Source organism: Sus scrofa, chromosome 2 (genome assembly GCF_000003025.6).
Source record: "Sus scrofa isolate TJ Tabasco breed Duroc chromosome 2, Sscrofa11.1, whole genome shotgun sequence".
Lineage (NCBI taxonomy): Eukaryota > Metazoa > Chordata > Mammalia > Artiodactyla > Suidae > Sus > Sus scrofa.
The window spans coordinates 11551100-11577494 of NC_010444.4; the positions used below are offsets into that span (position 1 = coordinate 11551100).

The 26395-nt window shown below is 39.9% G+C and overlaps 1 protein-coding gene across 1 annotated transcript in view; it reads right to left on the reverse strand.

Annotated features, from left to right (window-relative positions):
• The window catches only part of LOC102158414 (placenta-specific protein 1-like), a 62871-nt gene continuing 60448 nt past the window's right edge, over positions 23973–26395 (reverse strand). Inside the window, exon 6 of the transcript XR_002341480.1 lies at positions 23973–24015. The gene's annotated coding sequence lies outside the window, so the exon portion shown is untranslated. The remainder of the gene's footprint in view (positions 24016–26395) is intronic.

Consider the following 26395-nt stretch of genomic DNA (forward strand, 5'->3'; position numbering starts at 1 on the left):
TCATTCCGAAGTGAAGACTAAATAACCTTTCAAAAAACGAGAAGGGCTCAGAAATCTTTCAGACCTCGTCTTTCAGTACTTCCTGTGATGTTTTAAAAGATGAACTGTACAAATATTCCCAGGGTACTTACTTCAGAATACAAATACTGGGCTCCATTCAGACTTATTGATTCACACACTCTTGGAGTATGAAGGGAAATTTTGCATTTTAAAAAACAGTTTAGGTGATTCCACAAGAAACAGCGCTAACAAAATTCTAGAAGTTTATGCCTTAATGTCTCCAGTGAGAATTGAATACTTCTTTGTTATAAAAGGACTTGGAATGTTGTGTTGCCACTCATGTTTATGAGTGTGTGTGTGCGTGTGTGTATCAATAGGCAGAGTCACTTCTGTGCAGGTTTCTGAGGATCTTTCAGCTTTGCCTGCTCACCAGATCCTGACTCCAATACCATCCATATGCTAAATATCCCTACATTTCTCGTCTTCTGTAACTTTCCTTCTACTCTCTAGACATATCTTGTTACCATGTTCACCTGAATTTATAATGGGTCTCAAATGTAACATCTCCAAAATAGCATCCTCGCCACTACTTTCCGAATCACAAAGCTGTTCCTTTCCTAGGTTTGTCCACCAGCTTAGTCTCGTCAAAACCCTGTATGTTGTCCTTGATTCCTTCCTTCCCCTCTCTGTCTACTACGCACATATCCAATCTGTCAGCCACACAACTCTTATCCCTAAAATATAGCTGAAATCCCACAACCCCTCAACATCTCCATTGCCACGGCCCTACCCCAGGCCCCCATCGTTGCCTTCCTAGACTATGCAATGACTTAGCTCCCACCTCCAATCATGGTTCCACCCATCCTTCTCCACACAGCAGCCAAGGTCACCTTTTAGAAACATAAATCTTATATACAGAATTTTGTCCTATCGCTCCCCTTTTTAAAAGTCTCCAATAGCTTCAAAGTACATTTAAAATAAAATTCAGGAGTTCCCATAATGGCTCAGGGGAAACAAATCTGGCTTGTATCCATAAGGATGCAGGTTTGATCCCTGGCCTGGATCAGTGGGTTAAGGATCCAGCACTGCCGTGAGCTGTGGTGTAAGTCACAGACATGGCCTGGATCTGGCGTTGCTGTGGCTGTGGTGTAGGACAGCAGCTGCATCTCCAATTCGACCCCTAGCCTGGGAAGCTCCATATGATGTGGTACGGAGCTAAAAAGACTAAGTAAATAAATAAATAAAAATAAAATTCCAACCCTTGTGATAGACCCCCAAACCCCTGTGCAATCTGGCCTCTGTCTTTGAGATTTCATCTCATACCACCTCCCCTGGTTCCTTAAACTCTGGGTACAATCGTATCCTTCCTTCTCCTGGATCACCCATAAGTTGTTCCTACCACAGAGCCTTTGTACTTGCTATGAAGATGTTCGTTTCTCCCAGACCCTTTTAGCAACAAGCTAATCACATTTTCCAGTGTTCAGCTTGAACAGCAGCCCCTTAACAAGGCCTTCCCTGAGCACTGGATCTATCTAGGGGAGTCCCCCCTCACTTTGCCTCCCATCTTGTTTTACTGTCCTCCACCAGGCTCATGACACTGCATCACTTATGACACTATATCACTGTCTCCCCCACTGGAGTGAAAGATGACAGGGTCTGGTGTGTTTCTAACACATGGAGTACAGCCTAGTGGTCAAAATTCCCTACAACTCCCTGAATGGATGAAGTGGCCATTGCGATGCTAGAGAATGCATTTTGAAATGTCACTTTCAAGGTGGCCATAATGTGACTCACTGCAGCTGACCATGCCCACTGGGCAGAGAGTCTTTGCCCTGCCATCATCAGCACCTTATCCAGGAAAACTGGACAAGCTCGCATCAGCTACCCCTTTCAGAGGCTGTGAGCTGGACTTTTTCTCGGGCCTGCTACTTCTGCCTCTGTGTTGTCTAGACATTAACCAGAGGCCCCTTAGTCGATGTTCTTCCCAGGTCATAATCTTTACTTCCAGCACTCTCTCCTCCTATGGGATTGGGGAAAGGGATGCTGGGGGATAGCAGTGTCAACACAAAGAGTCGAATTTTCAAGGCATGCTCCTGAGAATCATAGATGTTACTGGAAATTAAACATTCCTAGTTATTCCAAGGATGCAAGAATGGGCCCATGCAGTAGCTTCTTCTGGAGAAAGCCAAATCCATCCAATGCAGTTTCCAAAACTGGATGTTTCTCCTGTACTAGGATGTATTGTTGCTTTGGATTCCCAGATGAGTTCTGAACAATATATGTAGAAACACTTTTTTCAGAAGGAAGCTGGTTCAGTGTTCAGCTGGTTTAATACTCTTTTAAACAGAAAAATGCTTACTGTAGAGTACAGGGAATCATACCCAATCTCTTGTAACAGAACATGAAAGGAGACAGTATGAGAAAAACTATGCATATACATATTTTTCTGGGTCACTTCGCTGTACAGCAGAAATTGGCACACTATAAGTCAAATATAATTTTAAAAATGTTTTAAAAGAAAGAAAAATGCTTATGTTATTTCAGGCAGCTCTACCCCACAAATTCTTAAGTTCTGAACAGTTTATAATAAGTAATTTAGACAGATGGGGTTTGTCCTGCTACACATGCAAACACACATAGTAATAGGGTAAGAAATCCACTAATAAATAACACTGAGCACTTACGCTGAGGTCTGATCAAGCTCAGTCACTCCTTTGGACCTCCATAATAGATAGGAGTGTAGGTAAACCCAAGGGGTTAGAGGAGACGGGTTTATTCCGCTCTCTCCAGTTCCTTAGCTGCAACCAAATGAGATGACTTAATGTCAGTCATTATTCCCTCTCCCCATGATGCTTAGCTCCATGATAATATCTAGTTCCTTTTATTTATCTTCTGGCAGCCTGTCCAGCTGCATCTGAGAATTCTTCCTTTTCTCAAACTAAAAAGTTACTGTCCAGTTCTGCCAAGGAATGAGAGGATGAGAAAAAGGGTCATTGCATCCAGTCTCTTCCAGATCCCTGGGATCTGGGACTGTGTGAAGCTCTCTGTGGTGTCACCTCAATATCCATTATATACTTTGTGTTGTAGTTCTTGCTGGGTTAGCTGCAAAGATAAAGATAAGCCAGTTTTCATGGCAGGAGCTTCAGTTTGAACAGTAGTGTCAGACTTTATACGCTATAGTTATTAGTATAAAGGCTGCTATATGGCTCTGATCATCTTGCACAAAGAGTACTAAGAGAGTTCCTGTTGTAGCAAACCCAACTAGTATCCATAAGGACAAGGATTAGATCCCTGGCCTCGTTCAGTGGGTTAAGAATCGACATTGCCATGAGCCGCAGTGTAGGTTGCAGACGTGGCTTGGATCTGGTGTTGCTGTGGATGTGGCATAGGCTGGCAGCTGCAGCTCCAATTCAACCCCTAGCCTGGGAACTTCTAGATGCCATGGGTTCAGCCCTAAAAGGACCAAAAATAAAAAGTACTGAGAACTTGTTGACCCTCATCTATTTGTAAACTAAAGTGGGCACTTCTAGGTAACAGAGGTATACCTGGGTAGCTTTGGGAGAGTGAGCAATCCTGTAAAGACCACCTTGTGTATACTCGTGTGTCTCTAATGTTTAGTTTATTTTATCAGAGGAAACTTTCTTCATCAAATTAACTGGAATGCTGAACCTCTCCTTGAAAGAATTGGAACTTCACCTGTTGTTTCTCACATAATGCCTATCCAATACGGCCCCTCTGGGATCCAGGTCAGAATGAATCCATGGTAGTTGACAAACTCTGTAGGCACCCTGATGGTATGTTTCTGGGAGCAGAATGCCCTGTCACCAAGGAGCTACTCAAAAATTCATGAGTTTTTCTACAGTGTTCCTCATTGTGGCATCAAAACAACAGTTAGAACAATGACTCTTTTATCCAATCACCTGCACATTTCATGTTCTTCCTTAGCCCCACAAACTGTTTGTATTTTGAGTTACAGAAGAAATTATAATTCACAGTTATGAAACTCTTGAGCTTCTCTTTGTCCTGAAGATACATCAACTTTCCTACTCATTACATTCAGGCATAGAAAGTTAATGAGATGCTGGTTTCTCTCTCACTGGCCAGGAGCTGCAACTTTTTTTTTTCTATGAAATTGAGTCAAAGCTTTATTTAAGAAGTGGTTAATTTCTTTTTTTGTTGTTGTAGTCTTTCTCTTGACTCTAGTTTTTCTTTTTCTTTTTTTTTAATAATTTTTTTTTATTTTCCCACTATACAGCGAGGGGGTCAGATTATCCTTACATGTATACATTACAATTACATTTTTCCCCCCACCCTTTCTTCTGTTGCAACATGAGTATCTAGACAAAGTTCTCAATGCTACTCAGCAGGATCTCCTTGTAAATCTATTCTAAGTTGTGTCTGATAAGCCCAAGCTCCCGATACCTCTCACTCCCTCCCCCTCCCATCAGGCAGCCACAAGTCTCTTCTCCAAGTCCATGATTTTCTTTTCTGAGGAGATGTTCATTTGTGCTGGATATTAGATTCCAGTTATAAGTGATATCATATGGTATTTGTCTTTGTCTTTCTGGCTCATTTCACTCAGTATGAGAGTCTCTAGTTCCATCCATGTTGCTGCAAATGGCATTATGTCGTTCTTTTTTATGGCTGAGTAGTATTCCATTGTGTATATATACCACCTCTTCCGAATCCAATCATCTGCCGATGGACATTTGGGTTGTTTTCATGCCCTGGCTATTGTGAATAGTGCTGCAATGAACCTGCGGGTGCATGTGTCTCTTTTAGGTAGAGTTTTGTCCGGATAGATGCCCAAGAGTGGGATTGCGGGGTCATATGGAAGTTCTATGTATAGATTTCTAAGGTCTCTCCAAACTGTTCTCCATAGTGGCTGTACCAGTTTACATTCCCACCAACAGTGCAGGAGAGTTCCCTTTTCTCCACAGCCCCTCCAGCACTTGTTATTTGTGGATTTATTAATGACGGCCATTCTGTGTGAGGTGGTATCTCATGGTAGTGAGGTGGTGTGAGGTGGTATCTCATGGTAGTTTTGATTTGCATTTCTCTTATAATCAGTGATGTTGAGCATTTTTTCATGTGTTTGTTGGCCATCTGTATATCTTCTTTGGAGAACAGTCTATTCAGGTCTTTTGCCCATTTTTCCATTGATTGATTGGTTTTTTTGCTGTTGGGTTGTATAAATTGTTTATATATTCTAGAGATTAAGCCCTTGTCAGTTGCATCATTTGAAACTATTTTCTCCCATTCTGTAAGTTGTCTTTTTGCTTTCTTTTTGGTTTCCTTTGCTGTGCAAAAGCTTTTCAGTTTGATGAGGTCCCATGGGTTTATTTTTGCTCTAATTTCTATTGCTTTGGGAGACTGACCTGAGAAAATATTCATCATGTTGAGGTCAGAGAGTGTTTTGCCTATGTTTTCTTCTAGGAGTTTGATGGTGTCCTGTCGTATATTTAAGTCTTTCAGCCATTTGGAGTTTATTTTTGTGCATGGTGTGAGGGTGTGTTCTAGTTTCATTGCTTTGCATGCAGCTGTCCAGGTTTCCCAGCAATGCTTGCTGAATAGACTTTCCTTTTCCCATTTGATGTTCTTGCCTCCCTTGTCAAAGATTAATTGACCATAGGTGTCAGGGTTTACTTCCAGATTCTCTATTCTGTTCCATTGGTCTGTCTGTCTGTTTTGGTACCAGTACCACACTGTTTTGATGACTGTGGCTTTGTAGTATTTCTTGAAGTCTGGGAGAGTTATGCCTCCCGCTTGGTTTTTGTTTCTCAGGATTGCTTTGGCGATTCTGGGTCTTTTGTGGTTCCATATAAATGTTTGGGTTGTTTGTTCTAGTTCTGTGAAAAATGTCATGGGTAATTTGATAGGGATTGCATTGAATCTGTAGATTGCTTTGGGTAGTATGGCCATTTTTACAACATTGATTTTTCCAATCCAGGAACATGGAACATCTTGCCATTTCTTTACGTCTTCTTTGATTTCTTTGATTAAAGGTTTATAGTTCTTGGCATATAGGTCTTTTACCTCCTTGGTCAGGTGTATTCTGAGGTATTTGATTTTGTGAGGTGCAATTTTAAAATGTATTTTTGTATTCCTTTTCTAATATTTCATTGCTGGTATACAGAAATGCAACTGACTTCTGAATGTTAATCTTATATCCTGCTACTTTTCTGAATTTATTAATCAGTTCAAGTAGTTTTGGGGTTGAGTCCTTAGGGTTTTCTATGTATAGTATCATGTCGCCTGCATACAGCGATAGTTTTATCTCTTCTCTTCCTATTTGGATGCCTTTTATTTCTTTTGTTTGTCTAATTGCTGTGGCTAGGACTTTCAAAACTATGTTGAAGAGCAGTGGTGAGAGTGGGCATCCCTGTCTTGTTCCAGATTTGAGTGAGAAGGCTTTCAGTTTTTCTCCATTGAGTATTATATTTGCTGTGGGTTTGTCATAAATGGCTTTGATTATATTCAGGAATGTTCCCTCTATACCCACTTCGGTGAGGGTCTTGATCATGAATGGATGTTGGACTTTGTCAGATGCTTTTTCTGCGTCTATTGAGATGATCATATGGTTTTTGACTTTGCTTTTGTTAATGTGGTGTATGATGCTGATTGATTTGCGTATGTTGAACCATCCTTGTGAACCTGGGATGAACCCAACCTGGTCATGGTGTATAATTTTTTTGGTATGTTGTTGGATTCGGTTGGCTAAGATTTTGTTGAGAATTTTTGCATCTATATTCATCAATGATATTGGGCGATAGTTTTCTTTTTTGGTGGTATCTCTGTCTGGTTTTGGAATGAGGGTGATGGTGGCCTCATAGAATGTCTTTGGGCGTATTCCTTCTTCTTCAACATTTTGAAAGAGTTTAAGGAGGATGGGCACCAATTCCTCTTTATATGTTTGATAGAATTCACCTGTGAAGCCATCTGGTCCTGGACTTTTATTTGTAGGGAGTGATTTTATGACCTCTTCAATTTCATTTCTAGTGATCGGTCTGTTCAGTTGGTCTGTTTCTGCTTGATTCAGTTTTGGCAGGCTGTAAGATTCTAGAAAATTGTCCATTTCTTCCAGATTGTCAAACTTGTTGCCATATAGTTGTTCATAGTATTCTCTTATGGTTTTTTGTATTTCTGCTGTATCCGTTGTGATTTCTCCTTTTTCATTTATAATTTTGGTGATTTGGGTTCTTTCTCTCCTCTTTTTAGTGAGTCTGGCCAGGGGTTTGTCAATTTTGTTGACCTTTTCAAAGAATCAGCTCTTGGTTTTATTAATTTTCTCTATTGTTTTTTGAATCTCTATTTTATTGATTTCCTCTTTGATCTTTATAATTTCCTTCCTTCTGCTGACTTTAGGACTTTTTTGTTCTTCTTTTTCTAATTCGTTTAGGTGGAGGGTTAAGTTGTCAATTTGGGATCTTTCTTCTTTTTTGAGAAAGGCCTGCATTGCTATAAATTTCCCTCTGAGCACTGCTTTCGCAGCATCCCATAGATTTTGAGAGGTTGTGTCTTCATTATCATTTGTTTCAAGGTAGTTTTTAATTTCCTTCTTGATTTCCTCATTGACCCACTGGTTTTTTAGTAGCATGTTGTTTAGTCTCCATGGAGTAGGTTTTTTCTCATTTCTTTTCCCATGGTTGATTTCTAATTTCATGGCATTGTGGTCAGAGAAGATACTTGAGATAATTTCTATGCTCCTAAATTTATTGAGGTTAGCTTTGTGTCCCAATATGTGGTCGATTCTTGAGAATGTTCCATGAGCATTTGAGAAGAATGTGTATTCTGATTTTTTTGGATGTAGTGTCCTGACGATATCAATTAAGTCTAACTTTTCTATTGTTTCCTTTAGGATCTCTGTTGCTTTATTGGTTTTCTGTCTAGAGGATCTGTCCATTGATGTGAGGGGGGTATTAAGGTCTCCTGCTATGATTGTATTCTCATCAATATCTCCCTTTATGTCTGTTAATATTTGATGTATGTATCTGGGTGCTCCTGTATTTGGGGCATATGTTGACGATAGTAACATCCTCTCCTTGGATGGATCCCTTAATCATTAAGTAGTGTCCTTCTTTGTCTTTCTTTATGTCTTTTGTTTTAAAGTCTATTTTGTCTGATATGAGCGTTGCGACTCCTGCTTTTCTGTCATGTCTATTGGCGTGAAATATTTTTCCTCACCCTTTCACTTTCAATCTATATGTATCTTTTGTCCTAAGGTGAGTTTCTTGTAGGCAGCATATTGAAGGTTTTTGCCTTTTTATCCACTCAGCCACTCTGTGTCTTTTGATTGGGGCATTCAGTCCATTGACATTTAAGGTGATAATTGATAGATGATTATTTATTGCCATTTGAACATCGTGTTCCAGTTGATTCTATGGTTCTCCATTCTTCCTTTCTTCTTTTTTTTTTGTGGTTGGATGGTCTCCTGTTAGTACCTGCTTGAGTGTATTTTTTTTTCATTTTTTGCAAATGCAATATTTGCTTTTGGCTTGTGGTTGCCCTGTTTTTTAAGTATGCTAACCCCTTCCCATAATTGTGTGTTTTAGCCTGATGGTCCTGTAAGTTCAAACACTTCATTACTGTATTAAAATTAAGAAGAGAAACATACAAACACACAAACAAAAAGGGTTATTTACTTCCTAACATCCCTTACCCACATTTTATGGTTTTGATGACTCTTTTTCATTTTTTTCTTTTCAATTTTATTTTGTTTGAAGCATGTTCATGATTAAATCTGTATGCTGGCTTATTTGAGTGACTGCTCTCTGATTGCGGTTTCCTCAGTCCTAGTTCTTCCTCTTCTTCTTCTTTTTTTTTTTTTGTTTCGTTTTTCTTCCCTTTCCTTCCTTTCTTTTTGGTTTAGAGAAGCCCTTTCTATATTTCCTTTAACCTGGGTTTTGTGTTGCTGTATTCTTTAAGTTTTTGTTTGTTGGAAAAAATTTTTATTTCCCCTTCTGTTTTAAATGATATTCTTACTGGATAGAGTATTTTAGGTTGGATATTTTTTCCTTTTAGCACTTTAAATATCTCTTGCCATTCCCTCCTGGCTTGTAGTGTTTCTGTAGAGAAATGAGCTGATAATCTTATGGGGGTTCCCTTGTAGGTAACATTCTGTTTTTCTCTTGCTGCCTTTAGGATCCTCTCTTTATCCCTAACTTTTGCCATTTTTATTATGATGTGTCTTGGTGTGGGTCTGTTTGGGTTCAGTTTGTTTGGGGCCCTCTGTGCTTCTTGTATCTTGAATCCAGTATCCTTTAGATTTGGGAAGTTTCCAGTGATAATTTCTTCAAATATATTTTCCATCCCCTTATCTTTTTCTACTCCTTCTGGAATTCCTATTATGCATAGAGTGGCCCGCTTTATATTATCCCATAGGTCTCTTATATTGCTTTCCAGCTTTTTGATTGGTTTTCTGTCTGTTGACCAGATTGAGTGATTTCCATTATTCTATCTTCCATATCACTGATTCATTCTTCTGCACTATTCATTCTGGTTTTTACTGCCCTTAGTTCAGTTTGCATATCTGCAAATGAATGTTCTAGTTTTTCTTGGCTCCTCCTTATATTTTCTAGTTCCTTTCTGAGGGTGTCTGCATTACTGTTCATATCTTCTCTTAATTCCTTCAGTATTTTCACTATTTCTCTTTTGAACTCCAGGTCTGTCTGACTGCAGAGATCTGTTTCATTGTTGACTGTTTTAGGTGAGTTCTCCTGTTGGTTTGACTGGGGGTGGTTTCTCAGCTTCTTCATCTTGCTTGTTGTTTTCTTTCTCCTGAGGGAGTTGTACTCTCCGTAATCGGGCAGTGTTTGCCTTGTCACTGCCGTGGAGTATTTCCTGAGGGCTGGCGTTGTTGGTCAATCTTTTTTGAGTCAGTGTGGGTTTTCTGGAGTGTTGATGGGGCTAACAGTGTTTCTTTGAAGCAAAGGAGGGCTTCCTGAGGGCAGACAGGACTGGGAGGTCCACACCACGATGGTAGCAGATTTCACTTGGTCATGCAGAGCTTGCTCTAGTGTTTTTAGGCTGTGGGGTTCTTGCAGAGGGTTGGCGGTGTTGGGCAGCTGTTCCTCAGGAGTGCAGCACTCCCTGGGGGCTGGAGCAGCTATCTGGGTCACTGAGAACCTAAAGAGGCTCTTCCTAGGGCAGCCCAACTCAGAAGGACGGCCTGAGAGTGTAGGCGGATCTTTTCACAGTCTGGCCAAGCTTGTTGCAGCTTTTCTGGGCTGCCGGGGCTCTTCCAGGGGGCTGGTGGTGCTGAGCAGGAGCTGCAACTTCTAATGTCCACTGGTATCAAGAGCAGCTCTGTCCAAACAAAACTTTCTGCAGTGATGGAAATGTTTGATATCTGCTCTCTTGAACATGGAGACACTAGTTATATGTAGCTTCTGAGCACCTGAAATGTGGCAGGTGTGACTAAAGGTATGTTTGTTTTATTCTAATGAATTTAGATGCCACATGAGGCTGTGACTGCCATGCTGATCAGCATAGCTCTGTAGAATACAAAGTAAACTAGTGAGGTAATGGGTTTATGAGTTGAGAGTTTGAATAAAAGAAAAGCTTTTTTAGTGTGAAGTAAAATCAAAGATATTCCATAGTCTATTGAATTACTACAATTTAGAGTGTTTAGTCAGCTTCTCAGTCTGAAAGCAAATAGAGAATCTGTTTGTGTACTGCCAACCCCCTGGGTGCTGTATAGAGCAAATATGTTTCCCTCCCTGCCTTCACCTCATCCTATATTCTGTGGGACCTGGTAGGACCCTATCAATGAATTTCCACACAAGCCTACATGATTGCTTTAACTAGGTAAAAACAGCATCAAGTGTCAGATTTTTGCTAAAATAAAACAAATTTTTTTAGTCCTTAATATAATGTTAAAAGAAAATGTCTTTTAGAATTGTCACCTCTAGATAAGCTATTAGGAGAATTTCAACTATGTCTTTAAAATATGCTTTTAAAAAAAAAGACAGAAGGGGTAAATCCATGATTAATTGTGATGGTCTCTGGGTATTAAAATCAGGAGAGTTCTATACTCTTCATGCCTAGTTTCCAAACCTTCTAGAAGAAGCTATATTTCTAAATAAAGGGGAAGTATCATTTAAATAAGGGTTGTGCAGATGTTCCCTGATGGCTTAGTAGTTAAGGATTCTGCCTTGTGACTGCTGTATCACAGGTTGAGTCCCTAGCCTGGGAACTTCTGCATGCTGTAGGTATGGCCAAAAAAAGGATGAGTAGCTACCTCTTTCTATAAAAGGTCAGGAAGTAGGAGTTCCCATCATGGCTCAGTGGTTAATGAATCTTAGTAGGAACTATGAGGTTGCAGGTTCAATCCCTGGCCTCACTCAGTGGGTTAAGGATCCGGCATTGCTGTGAGCTGTGGTATAGTTTGCAGACTTGGCTCATATCCTGCGTTGCTGTGGCTCTGGCATAGGCATGCGGCTACAGCTCCGATTAGACCCCTAGGCTGGGAACCTCCATATGCCATGAGTGCAGCCCTAGAAAAATACAAAAAGAACAACAACAACAACAAAAAGTCAGGAAGTAAATGCTTTAGGTTTTGTGGGCCATTTAGTCTCTGTTGCAATAACTCATCTCTGTAGTTGTAGCTGGAAAGCAGCCAGACAACCCACAAGTGAGCCTTGTTGTATTCTAATAAAACTTCATTTACAAAAAGTTTGTAAAACTTTATTTACAAAGAAATTTGCCTACAAGCTGTCAAAACATCATTGTTCATAGTTACAAGTGCTTTGATTAGATTCATTTATTTATCTCAAGAACTTAGGGATCAAGAGCTTTCTAAAGAACATATTGTGATCAATGCTCTTAGAAAAGTGTTTACCATCCTTTAATCAAAGGATTTTTTTCTTTTCTTTTTTTTTAATTAATTAATTAATTTTTTTTTTATTATTTTCCCACTGTACAGCAAGGGGGTCAGGTCATCCTTAGATGTATACATTGCAGTTACAGTTTTTTCCCCCACCCTTTCTTCTGTTGCGACATGAGTATCTAGACATAGTTCTCAATGCTACTCAGCAGGATCTCCTTGTAAATCTATTCTAGTTGTGTCTGATAAGCCCAAGCTCCCGATCCCTCTCACTCCCTCCCCCTCCCATCAGGCAGCCACAAGTCTCTTCTCCAAGTCCATGATTTTCTTTTCTGAGGAGATGTTCATTTGTGCTGGATATTAGATTCCAGTTATAAGTGATATCATATGGTATTTGTCTTTGTCTTTCTGGCTCATTTCACTCAGGATGAGATTCTCTAGTTCCATCCATGTTGCTGCAAATGGCATTATGTCGTTCTTTTTTATGGCTGAGTAGTATTCCATTGTGTATATATACCACCTCTTCCGAATCCAATCATCTGTCGATGGACATTTGGTTGTTTCCATGCCCTGGCTATTGTGAATAGGGCTGCAATGAACATGCGGGTGCATGTGTCTCTTTTAAGTAGAGCTTTGTCCGGATAGATGCCCAAGAGTGGGATTGCAGGGTCATATGGAAGTTCTATGTATAGATTTCTAAGGTCTCTCCAAACTGTTCTCCATAGTGGCTGTACCAGTTTACATTCCCACCAACAGTGCAGGAGGGTTCCCCAAAGGATTTTTTTGTCTGAGTTCCTTCATTGTAATAACTACTCTGCATATTGAGTGTTTACAATGCATTAACTTTCTAAACACTGTTAGTATATTATTTCCACAATGCCATGAGATTCTCAGTTTTTAGTGTTGAAGAGGCCAAGGCTCAGGCAGGCTGGACAGTGTTTCTAGGATTACACAGTGTATAGGAAGAGCATCAGGATTTCAACCCAGATTCATTTCAAAGCCCATGCTCTCAACCATTATTTGAAACCCCATCTAGAACATTATTTTTCAAAAGATACATTTTATTGAAAATGAAACATGATGATCATCAGATAACAAATCAGTTAACAAATTCCACGTACCATGCCAGAGTTGAAGCCATCTGCCCCATCTTCTCCCAGAAGTAGACCTCCCATCTCTTCTCCCTTAGAGTAGATGTGTTGTTTAGGATAGCTCAACTCCTAATCAAATGCCTTTCTTGGAGTTCCTGTTGTGGCACATCAGAAATGAATCTGACGAGTATACATGAGGATGCAGGTTCGATCCCTGGCCTCGCTCTGTGGGTCAAGGAAACTGGCATTGCTGCGAGCTGTGGTGTAGGTCGCAGACGTGGCTCAGATCTAGAATTGCTGTGGCTGTGGTGTAGGCCAGTAGCTGTAGCTCCGATTCAACACCTAGCCTGGGAACCTCCATATGCCACAGATGTGGCCCTAAAGAAATTCGAAAACCTCTATGCTTCAGTTTAATACCTATTCTGATCAGGTATTTTAAAATCTGCATGGTTAGGTCTCTTTGGGGCAACTTTCATGTATATATATGTGTGTGTGTGTGGTGTGTGTGTGTGTGTGTGTGTGTGTGTGTGTATCCACACCTGTGGCATGCAGAAGTTCCCAGGCCAGGGATCAAACCCAAGCCACAGCAGGGACAACACCAAATCCTCAACCATTACGCCACCAGGGAACTCCCAAAATTCAAATTTTTTTTTTTTTTTTGGCCACAGCTTGATTTGGGATCTCAGTTACCAGACCAGGGATTAAACCCAGGCTGCAGTGGTGAAAGCACTGAATCCTAACCACTGGACTGTCAGGGAACTCTATTGGGCTCAAATCTTAAAAACAAGAAACTTTCATCCCCACAGTAGAAGCTAAGTCTTCAGGATGTCCTCACCTTAAGTAATATTAAAAATAACTGTATGACATTGGGACCCTACTTCATTAAATTATGTTTTAAGCACTTTGTTAGTATTAATGCACTTAATCCTCACTATAAATCCATTAGATTGAATCCTGCTATTACATTTCTTAGCAGATAGTGAAGCTGAAACACAGAATAGGATATTTGCCCAAGGTCCCATAGCTGGTAGATTGTGAATCCAGAATGTGAAACTGGAAATGTGGTTACAAATCCGTGGGCTTGTTACTCCTGTGAACAAATCTTCTGACTGAAAAAAAAAATCTGGTGTCAAAGCATTACTACTGGGTTAGTCACATCCTCCTGGGGGCAGTTACAAGATGTAATTAGAACTGTAAATATTTTTATTGATATAGTTGACTTATAATATTAGTTTCAGGTCTACAACATAGAGGTTCAAATCTTCATAGATTATACCCCATTTAAAGTTATTATAAAATATTTGCTATATTACCTCTGTATAACATACTCTTATAGCTTATTAATTTTATACCTAGGATATACCTCTTACTACCCTAATGCCTCTCATGCCTCTTCCTTTTATTTTTTAGATTCCACACACAAGTGATAACATACAGTATTTACCTTTCTCTGATTTGCTTCACTAAGCATAATACCCTCCAGGTCCATCCATGTCATTGCAAATAGCAAAATTTCATTCTTTTTTAATGGCTGAGTAGTATTCCATCTTCTCATCACATCTTCTTTATCCATTCATCTGCTAATGGACACAGGTTGCTTCCACATATTATATATTGTAAATAATGCTGCTACGAACATTGGGGTGCATGTTTTTTGCTGCATGCACATGGGGTGCATCTTTTCAAATTAGTGTTTTTGTTTTCATTGGACATATGCCCAGGAGGGGAATTGCTGGGATATATGGTAGTTCTATTTTTTTTGGGTGTTTTTTTTTTTTTGAGGACACTTCATGCTGTTTTTCCATAGTAGCTGTACCAATTTACAATCCCATACAAGGATTCCCTCTTCTCCATATCCTCACTAGCATTTATTTATTATCTTTTGGATGATGGCCATTCTGGCAGGTGAGGTGATAGCTCACTGTTTTCATTTCTCTGATGATTAATGATGTTGAGCATATTTTCATGTGCCTTGAGGCCATCTATATGTCTTCTTTGGAAAAAAAGTCTTTCAGGTATTCTGCCCATTTTTAATTGGATTGTTAGAGTTGTATGAGCTATTGGTATATTTTAAATGCTGACTCCTTATCAGTCATATCATTTGCAAAAATTTAGGTTGTCTTTTTGTTTTCTTGTAGGTTTCTTTTGCTATGTAAATTTTTTCCCTTTTTTAATTACTCAAATGAATTTATCACATCTGTAGTTGTATAATGATCATAACAATCCAATTTCACAGGATTTACATCCCACAGCCCAAGCACATTCCCCCACTCCCCAAATTCTCTCCTCCAGAGACCATAAGTTTTTCAATGTCTGTGAATCAGCATCTGTTCTGCAAAGAAGTTCAGTCTGTCCTTTTTTTCAGATTTCACATGTCAGTGAAAGCATTTGATGTTGGTGTCTCTTTGTATGGCTGACTTCACTTAGCATGATAGTTTCTAGGTCCATCCATGTTGCAAAAAATGCCGGTATTTCGTTCCTTTTAATGGCTGAGTCATATTCCATTGTGTATATGTACCACATCTTCATCCACTCCTCTGTCAATGGACATTTAGGCTGTTTCCGTGTCTTGGCTGTTGCAAATAGTGCTGCAATGAACATCGGAGTACATGCGTCTTTGCGAGTCATGGTTTTCTCTGGATAGATGCCCAGGAGTGGGATTGCTGGATCAAATGGAGGTTCTATTTTCAGTTTTATGAGGAATCTCCATACTGCTTTCCACAGTGGTTGCACCAATTTACAATCCCACCAACAGTGTACTAGGGTTCCTTTTTCTCCACACCCTCTCCAGCACTTATCGTTTGTAGGCTTTTTGATGATGGCCATTCTGGCTGGTGTAAAATGGTACCTCAGAGTGGTCTGATTTGCATTTCTCTAATGATGAGTGATATTGAACATCTTTTCATGTATTTTTTGGCCATCTGTATGTATTCTTTGGAGAACTGTCTGTTTAGAACTTCTGCCCATTTTTTGATGGAGTTTATTTTTTTGGTATGGAGCTGCAAAAGGTGTTTACAAATTTTGGAGATTAATCCCTTGTCAGTTGATTCATTTGCAAATATTTTTTCCCATTCTGTAGGTTGTCTTTTCATTTTGTTTAGGGTTTCCTAGCTGTGCAGAAACTTTAAAGTTTGATTAGGTTTGAAGGGTTTTTCTCAGAAATGGGTGTTGGATTTTGTCAAAGGCTTTTTCTGCATCTATTGAGAGATCGTATGGTTTTTATTCTTCAGTTTGTTAATGTGGTGTGTCACACTGATGGATTTGCAGATATTGAAGAACCCTTGCATCTCTGGGATAAATCCCACTTGATCATGATGTACAATTCTTTTGATGCATTGTTGGATGTGGTTAGCTAGGATTTTGTTGAAGATTTTTGCAGCTAAGTTCATCAGTGAAATTGGCCTGTAGTTTTTTTTTTGTGGAATCTTTGTCTGGTTTTGGTATCAGGGTGATGGGGGCCTCATAGAATGAGTTTGGGAGTATCCCTTCCTCTGCACTTTTTTGAGATCGTTTCAGAAGGAGAGGTGTTGGCTCTTCTCTAAATGTTTGATAGAATTCGCCTATGAAGCCATCTGGTCCTGGACGTTGTTCATTGGAAGTTTTTTAATCACAGTTTCAGTGGAAGTTTTTGTTCATTGGAAGTTTTTTAATCACAGTTTCAGTATCAGTTCTTGTGAGGGGTCCATTCATCTCTTCTATTTCATCTTGGTTTAGTCTTGGAAGATGGTACTTTTCTAATAATTTGTCCATTTCTTCTAGGTTTTCTGTTGTATTGGCATATAGTTGCATATAGTAGTCTCTTATGATCCTTGGTATTTCTGTGATCTCCGTTGTTACTTCTCCTTTTTCATTTCTAATTTTATTGATTTGAGTCCTCTCTCTTTTTTTGCTTGATAATTGGGCTAAGGGTTTATCAATTTTGTTGATCTTTTCAAAGAACCAGCTTTTCATTTTTCATTGATGTTTTCTTTGTTTCTATTTCATTGATTTCTGCTCTGATCTTTATGATTTCGTTCCTTCTACTAACTTTAGGTCTTGTTGTTCTCCCTCGAGCGGCTTTAGATGTACAGTTAGCTTGTTTATTTGAGCTTTTTCTTGTTTCCTGAGGTGGGCTTGGATTGCTAGAAACTTTCTTCTTAGAATGGGTTTTGCTGCATCCCATAGGCTTTGGAGTGTGGTATCTTTGTTGTCATTTGCTTCTAGATATTTTTTAATTTCCTCTTTGATTTCTTCAGTGATTCCCTTGGTTGTTTAGTAGCATGGTTGTTGAGTCTCCACGTGTTTGTGTTTTTTGCAGTTTTTTTCTGGTTGTTGATTTCCAGTTGTATAGTGTTGTGGTCAGAAATATGTTTGATATGATTTCAATTTTCTTCAAGTTACCAAGGTTGGATTTGTAGCCCAGGATGTGATCATCTTAGAGAATGCTCCATGTGCACTTGAGAAGAATGTGTATTCTGTTGCTTTTGGATGGAATGTCCTATCAATATCTATTAAGTCCATCTGGTCTAGTGCTTCATTCAGGGCCTGTGTTTCCTTATTGATTTTCTGTCTGGATGATCTGTCCATTGCTGCAAGTGGGGTGTTAAAGTCCCCCACTCTGATTGTGTTATTGTGGATTTGTCCTTTTAAGGTTGTTAGCAGTTGCCCCATATATTGTGGTGAACCTATGTTTGGTATGTAGATATTTAAAATTGTTATATCTTCTTTTTGGATTGATCCTGTGATCATTATGTAATGACCTTCTTTCCCTTAAAATATTCTTCATTTTAAAGTCTATTTGGTCTGTTACGAGATTTGCTAGACCAGCTTTCTTTTGATTCCTGTTTACATGGAATATTTTCTTCCATCCTCTCACTTTCAATTTGTATGTGTCCCTAGAAGTGAAGTGGGTCTCTTGAAGTCAGCATATATATGGATCTTGTTTTTGTATCTATTCAGCTAGTCTACGTCTTTTGGTTGGGGCATTTAGTCCATTAGCATTTAAGGTAATTATTGATATGTATGTTCTTATTGCCATGTTATTAATTGCTTTGGATTTGTTTTTGTTGCTCTTTTTTCTTCTTCTGTTGTTCTCTCCTCTTGTGGTTTGATGACTATCTTTAGTGTTGTATTTGAGTTGATTTTTCTTTGTGTATCAATTGTAGATTTTTGGTGTAAAGTTATTCTGAAGTTTTGATATGAGTCATATATAATATGAGATTAAGTTGTTGGTCTCTTAATTGCAAGTTTATCTCCAGTGTACCCATCTCTCCTCATGATTTCTGATTTTTGTGGCATAATTGTGCATGGATGATTTTGTATCTCTACTCTATATATACCTTTACTGGTGAGCCTTGTCATTTGTGGTATTTTTGTTTCCTGTTGTGGTCTTTTCTTTTATGCCTAGAGAAGTTCCTTTAGTATGTGTTGTAAGGCTGATTTAGTGTTTCTGAATTCTCTTGGCTTTTGCTTATCTGTGAAGGTATTGATTTCTCCTTCAAATCTGAATGAGAGCCTTGCTGGGTAAAGTAATCTTGGTTGGAGGTTTTTTTCCTTTCATCATGTTAAGTATATGATGCCACTCCCTTCTGGCCTGCAGAGTTTCTGCTGAAAAATCTGCAGATAACCTCATCAGGGTTCCCTTGTATGTTATTTCTTTTCCCTAGCTGCTTTCAGTTTTATATCTTGTGTCTCTTTGGTCAGTGTTTCCTGTAAGTTATCCATCTTTGCCTCCAGTTTATTTCCAATGTCTTGCATCATCTTCAGCATCAACAGTCTAAAGTCTTTTTCCTGGAGGCTGAGAATCTCCTCACGGCTTAGCTGATTTTCTGGGGTTTTTTCCTTTCTCCCTCATCTGAGTTAGAGTTCTCTGTCTTTTCACTTTTACAGGTTTTTGGTGTGGTGACCTTTTCACAGGTAATAGAGTTGTAGCCTTAGTTCTGATGTCTGCCCCCACCTCCCCCATGGCTGAAGTTGGTATGGGGGCTTGCACTAGTCTTCCTGGTGGGAGGGATTGATGCCTGTCCACTGGTAGGTGGAGCCGATTCTAATCCCTCTGGTGGGTGGGCTTAGTCTCTGGATGGGATTAGAGGCAGCTGTGTGCCTAAGGGGTCTTTAGGTAGCCTGTTTACTGAGGGGTAGGGCTGTGATCCCACCTGGGTTGTTGTTTGCCCTGGGGCTTATCAGTGCTGATGGGTGGAGCCAGGTTTTCCCAAAATGGCCACCTCCAGAGAAAGGCACACTGCTGAATATTCCCAAGAGCTTGGCTTCCAATGTCCTTCCCTCACAACAAGCCACCTTCACCCCTGTTTTCCCAGGAGGTCCTCCAAGAACTGCAGTCAGGTTTGACTCAGATTCCCTTGGAGACTTTGCTTTGCCCTGGGACTCAGTGCATGTGAAATTTGTGTGTGCCTTTTAAGAATGGGGTCTCTGTTTCCCCCAGTCTTGTGGAGCTCCTGTGCACAAGCCTCACTGGCCTTCAATGCCAGATACTCCGGGGCTCTTTCTCCCTGTGCCAGACCCCCACATGTGAGAGTTTGATGTGGGGCTCAGAACTCTCACTCCTGTAGGTGAGTCTCTGTGAACCAGTTACTTTCCAGCCTGTGGGGCTTCCCACCCAGGAGGTATGTGGTTGTTTGTATCACGAAATCGCCCATCCTACCTCTTGATGTGGCTTCCTCTTTTTCTTCTGGAGTAGGATATCTTTTTTAAGGTTTCCGGTCCATTTGGGTTGAAATTGCTCAGGCTTTAGTTGTGAATTGTGTTGATTTTAGGAGAGAAGTTGAGCTCCAGTCCTTCTATTCCCATCTTAATCCCATTTGTGTGTAAAATTTTTTTTTTTTTTTTGCTATTTCTTGGGCCACTCCTGTGGCATATGGAGGTTCCCAGGCTAGGGGTCCAATCGGAGCTGTAGTCTCCGGCCTACGCCAGAGCCACAGCAATGTGAGATCCGAGCCGTGTCTGCAACCTACACCACAGCTCATGGCATTGCCGGATCGTTAACCCACGGAGCAAGGGCAGGGATCGAACCTGCAACCTCATGGTTCCTAGTTGGATTCGTTAACCACTGCGCCACGACGGGAACTCCCCCATTTGTGTGTAAAATTTTTAAGTCAGGTCCCATTTGTTTATTTTTGCTTCTGTTTCCTTTGCCTTAGGAGACACAGCAAAGAAATATTGCTATGATTTACATCAACGAGTGTTCTGCCTACCTTTTCTCTAGGAGTTTTATGATTTCCATTCTTACATTTAGGTCTTTAATCCATTTTGATTTTATTTCTTGTATATGACATGAGAAAATGTTCTAGTTTCATTCTTTACATGTAGCCTTCCAGTTTTCCAAGCACCATTTATTGAAGAGGCTGTCTTTTCCACATTTTATATTCTTACCTCCTTTGTTGTATATTAATTAACTTTATGTACTTGGAATTCTGGACTCTCTATTCTGTTCCATTGATTTTTGTGTCTATTTTGGTGCCAGAATCATACTGTTTTGATGACTGTATCTTGGTAGAATAATCTGAAATCAGGGATCAAGATGCCTCTAGCTTTGTTCCTTTTTTCAAGATTGTTTTAGAAATTCAGGATCTTTTGTGGTTCCATATAAATTTTAGGATTATTTGTTCTAGTTCTATGAAAAATGTCTTGCGTGTTTTGACAGGGATTGCACTAAATATTTAGATCACATTAGGTACTATGGACATATTTAGCAAAATTAATTCTTCAATCCATGAACATAGTATATCTTTCCATTTCTTTGTGTCATCTGCAATTTCTTTCATCAGTGTTTTATAGTTTTCAGATTATAGGTTTTTGTTTGTTTGTTTTGTTTTGTTTTTTTGTCTTTGTAGGGCTGTACCCACCGTATATGGAGGTTCCCAGGCAAGGGGCTGAATCAGAGCTGTAGCCACTGGCCAACACCACAGCCACAGCTTACACAGGATCTGAGCCACATCTGCAAACTATACCACAATGCATGGCAATGCCGGGTCTTTAACCCACTGAGCAAGGCCAGAGATTGAACCTGCATCCTCATGAATACTAGTCATATTCGTTTCCTCTGAGTCATGACAGGAACTCCTAGAATATAGTTCTTTCACCTTGTTTAAGTTCATTCCTAGGTATCTCATTCCTTTTGATCCAATTTTAAATGGGATTGTTTTCTTGCTTTCTCTGATAGTTCATTTTTAGTATATAGGAAAACAACAGATTTATATATATTAACTTTTATTCTGTAACCTTACCAAATTAACTGATGAACTCTAGAAGATTTTGGTGGTATGCTGAGGATTTTCCATGTACAGTATCATATTATATGAACATAGTGATATTTTTACTTATTTTCCATTTGAATTCCTTTTCTTTCCTTTTAGTGTCTGTGGCTAGGACTTCCAATATTATACTGAACAAAAATGGTGAGAGTAGTCATCTTTGTCTTGTTCTTGATCTAGAAGAAAGGTTTTCAGCTTTTCACTGTTGAGTATGATGTTAACTGTGGGCTTACTCTAGAATATGAGCTTTATTGTGTTGAGGTATATTCCCTCTCTAGCCACTTTCTGGGAGAGGTTTTATAATAAATGGATGTTGCATTTTATCAAAAGCTTTTTCTGCATATATTGAGATGATCACATGGTTTTTATTCAACTTATATTTGTTATACATATAAATTGGTATATCACAGTGACAGATTTTTTTTCAGTTATTGACCCATCCTTGCATCCCTGGGATAAATCTCACTTGATCATGGTGTATGATCCTTTTAACTTACTGTAGGATTCATTTATAATACTTTGAGGATTTTTACATCTATATTCATCAGTGATATTGGCCTGTAAATTTTTTTATGTGTGTCATCTTTTGTCCAGTTTTGGTATCAGGGAAATGGTGGCCCCATAGAATGAGTTTGGTAGTTAGTGTTCCTTTCTCTCCAGTTTTTTGGAATAGTTTGAGAAGGATAGGTATTAACTCTTATCTAAACACTTGGTAGAATTCACCTGGGAAGCCATCTGATCCTGGCATTATGTTTTGTTGATTTTTTAAAAATTAGTACTGATTAAATTCCATTACTGATAGAAAAACAGAAAATATGAACACACAGTTAAACTAAGAATTTATCTACTTCTAGGTTGTCCATTGTATCAGCATATATTTATTGGCTTGTAGTAGTCTCTTATGGTCCTTTTCTATTTCTACAGTGTCATTTGTAACCTTTCCTTTTTCATTTCTAATTTTATTGATTTTGGCCCTCTAACTTTAATATAATTTTTTTTCCACTATAGCTGGTTTACAGTGTTCTGTACTGGGAACTATATCTGGTCACTTGTGATGGAGCATGATAATGTGAGAAAGCAGAATGTATACATGTATGTGTAATTGGGTCTCCCTTTTCTTCTTGATGAGCCTGACTAAAGGTTTATCAGTTTTATCAGTTCTCATTCTGTTGATCCAATCTTCTCCAAAGTTCTTTGAGCATCTTTATGATCATTACCTTGAACTCTGTTAAATTGCCTATATCCACTTCACATAATTCTTCTGGAGCTTTATCTTGCTCCTGCATTTGGAACATGTTCCTACGGCTTCCTTGTTTTGCCTAATATGGTGTTTCTATTTTTATGTATCTTGTAGGTGGGGTTACATTTCCCATCCTTGGAGAGGTGACCCTTAGTAGATGTCCTATGGATCTCAGAAATGTATGCCCCTCTGGTCACCAGAACTATATGCTCTAGGATTTCCCCTCATGTGGGCTGTGGTGGTCCCTCTGTCATGGAAGGCTAGGAGTGGTCTGCTTGGTTGCCAGATCTTGCCTTGTCTGGAGGCTGCCAGTCATTGATTGGCTGAGCCAGGTCATAAGGAGGCTGGGTATAGAATGCTGGGGGCCCTGGGGCTAGAACTAGTTGTCTAGTGGACAGAATCATGTTCTGGGTCCATGATTCCCAGATCTAGTGTCAGCCTGCTGGTGTGTGGTGACAGTTCCTGACACAGCTGGCTGCAAGGTCCAGGGTATCCTAAAGTTTGTGTCAGCCTCCTGGTGAGTGGTGCTGGCCTTCTGGTTGGTGAGACTAAAGTCAGCTTGCTGGTGTGCATGTTCTGGGGCTAGTGCCTGCCCTCTGGTGGGCAGAGCTGTGTCCCAGAGTCTCTGGCTGTAGTGCCTGTGTACTGGTGCCTCCAGTGAACATAGCCACGTCCAGGGGTTGCTGTGGGTTCAGGGGGTCTTAATCCAGCCTACTTACTGGTAGTGGACCCGTGTCCACACCCAGCTAGTTTCTTGGTGTGAGAATTCCAATATTGATGCCTACAATGGATTGGTGGAGATGGGGCGGGGGTGGGGGGAGAAGCCCCAAGTGGACTCAGGAAATTTCTATTCCATGATCTTGGCCCAGCTTCTCAGGAGTGCAATTTTTTTTTCAGCCATACCCATGGCATAGGGAAGTTCCCAGGTCAGGGATCAAATCCAAGCTATGACCTATGCCACCACAGTGGCAACACCAGATCCTTAATCCATTGCACTGGGCCAGGGCTTGAACCCTCATCACCTCAAAAGCAATACCAGATCCTCAACCTACTGTGCCACAGCAGGAACTCCTCTGGAGTGTAAATTTTTTTTTCTTTTTTTTCTATTTCTTGGGCCACTCCAGCGGTACATGGAGGTTCCCAGGCTAGGGGTCTAATCGGAGCTGTAGCCGCCAGCCTATGCCAGAGCCACAGCAATGCGGGATCCGAGCCGCGTCTGCAACCTACACCACAGCTCACGGCAACGCCAGATCGTTAACCCACTGAGCAAGGGCAGGGACCGAACCCGCAACCTCATGGTTCCTAGTCGGATTCGTTAACCACTGCACCACGACGGGAACTCCAGGAGTGTAAATTTTTTATTGAAGTAACTATGAAAAAAAAGAAAGGATGAGCAGGGGAGTCATCAGACAAAGACTGAAATATCCGTCTAGTCAAAAGTGATCAGAGCAAAAATGATCATTAGAGAATTCAGGTGGCAGTGATAGCTACACTCTTGTTCCAATCTGCTCAGCATGGTGGAACCTGAGAAGTGTAATCCCTCAAAGCTGAAGAGTTAACAGTGGGAAGCTGCCAGCTAGCCATGCTCTGGGATGGGCAATGCCTCTTTTCCTGAAAGGGAATATGAGCAGCACATGTGTGGATGCCACAATGACAAACTGGTTCAACCCTAAGTACAGTCAATAAATACTTAAAAACCTAAAGGCATAGGTTTCCTTTTTTGTCCCAATTTATCCAGATGACTCTTGCAGAATAAGTCCAAAGGAAAAAAGGAGTTGCTAAAAATTGCCTTTGATTTGGTATTCAGAGAGAAGAAAAAAATTTTTTTCTTCCTTTTTACTGCCGCACCTGTGGTACATAGTATTTGACCCCTAGCTCAGGAACTCAGAGCTGCAGCTGCAGGCCTATGCCATGGATCCAACCTACGCAGCTTGCAGCAATGCTGTATCCTTAACTCACTGAGCAAGGCCAGGGATCAAACCTGCATCTTCACAGACACTATGTCAAGTTCTTTTTTTTTCTGTCTTTTGTCTTTTTTGTTGTTGTTGTTGTTGTTGTTATTGTTGCTATTTCTTGGGCCGCTCCCGCGGCATATGGAGGTTCCCAGGCTAGGGGTTGAATCGGAGCTGGAGCCACCGGCCTACGCCAGAACCACAGCAACGCGGGATCCAAACCATGTCTGCAACCTACACCACAGCTCACGGCAACGCCAGATCGTTAACCCACTGAGCAAGGGCAGGGACCGAACCCGCAACCTCATGGTTCCTAGTCGGATTCGTTAACTACTGCGCCACGACGGGAACTCCCTATGTCAAGTTCTTAATCAACGGAGCCACAATGGGAACTCCAAAAGAGAAGAAAAATTGAACAGGCTTAGTCAAAAGAGAGGGTGAAGAGATTGATTCTGCAAGATGGATGAGGTAAGGAAACTTAGAAGTGGCATTTCTTAATTTCACTCATTTCTTAATTTCACTCAAATGTTTATGAAACCTTAAGTACCCTGTTTCTAAAGCATTTTTAGTACAGAAGTTTTAACTGTTTGTATTGATATACTAACTGTATTGGTATACTAACTGGGGTCATTTTAAATAAGAGTTTAACCCCTAAAATTCTGTGTAGATTTTTATAACCAAAACTAAGGTAAAATATCTCTCAATTCCAACATCAGTAGAATCTTAAGTCCTAAAAATAAAAATAATTGTTAAGAGTACAAAATGGTGATTTTGAGTATGCAGATAACCCACAATAAAAGGTAACTAGGAAGACTCCTAAAGGTAGGACTCAACCTCTTCCTAAAAGGATTCAGTGCCTGCGTAACAATGTTTTGAAGCTTGAAGTTGTCAAGCATCCATAACCATCCATAACACATGAATCATTATTGTCCTAAAGACAAAGTTTGAAGGATAGAACATTCTGTCTCAAGATCTACTTGTAAACACACACACATTCTACTTTTTCTTAGAAACAATGAACACATCAGTACCTGCTTCCTGTACTTTTTGTCTTTTCAGGAATCTGAATATGTACCATTGGATTATTCCCCTGTGTATCATGTGATGTGCCCTCTCTTCCAGGAGAGAGGAAATCTGGCCATCGCTTGCATACTCAGGAGCTCTACTTCTATAGCTGCTTAAGAATTGTGCACAAAATGGGCTACCTAGTAGTTTTAGGAAGCTGGGACTAATTATTCTGTAAACCGTCCCCCATTTTAAAAAACAAATTACTTCTAAATGAAATGGCCCAATAGCTCCTTAGAAATGCTTTCTAAAAAAGGATCCTTTTCTTAACGTCATACAGGGTAATGTCTACGAATTAACCTGGTTTTATCTTATCTTATTAGGTATCTATCATTATTATCTGTAATTCAATAAAAACTGGATGAAATGTTAAAAGACTGAGCTGTAGGGACTTTGGTCAGGAAGATAAAGACGAATCAGTAAAGGGTGCTAAGAAGTCAATGAGGTTTATTGGAGGAAACGAAAAAAAAATGTAGTGGCCTGGAAGTCAAGAAGGATCTTAAAAATGCTAGAGTGAAAATGACCAAATGCTGCTTGGTAGGTCACTCAAACATGAGGACTGAAAAGCAACCAGTGAATTGAACAGTATAGAGGGTAACTGGTGGCTTTAACCAAAGGCAATTTGGATATAGGGTGGAAAAGCCAAATTGGAGTGAGTTCAAAAGAGAACGAGAAGAAAGACTTGAAGGGCATGTTGGCAACAGTCTTGAGTATATCTATAAAGGAAGGGAAGGAACTATTGTGGCAGCTATCAAGAGAATTGTTTTATAAAACAATAAAAATAGAAGAAAGCCAAGGAAACTACATGTACAACCTAGGAGCAGGGGCAACCTTTAGTCAGTCTAGAAAGCCAGCAGCCATAAAAGTTACATTTTTGACTTTATAAAAATTCTTAAATGTGATATTACAGAAAAAAAGATCAAAGAAGCTTCTGCACATTGAAACTAATAAGTGGATAACATTTGAATGTTCTT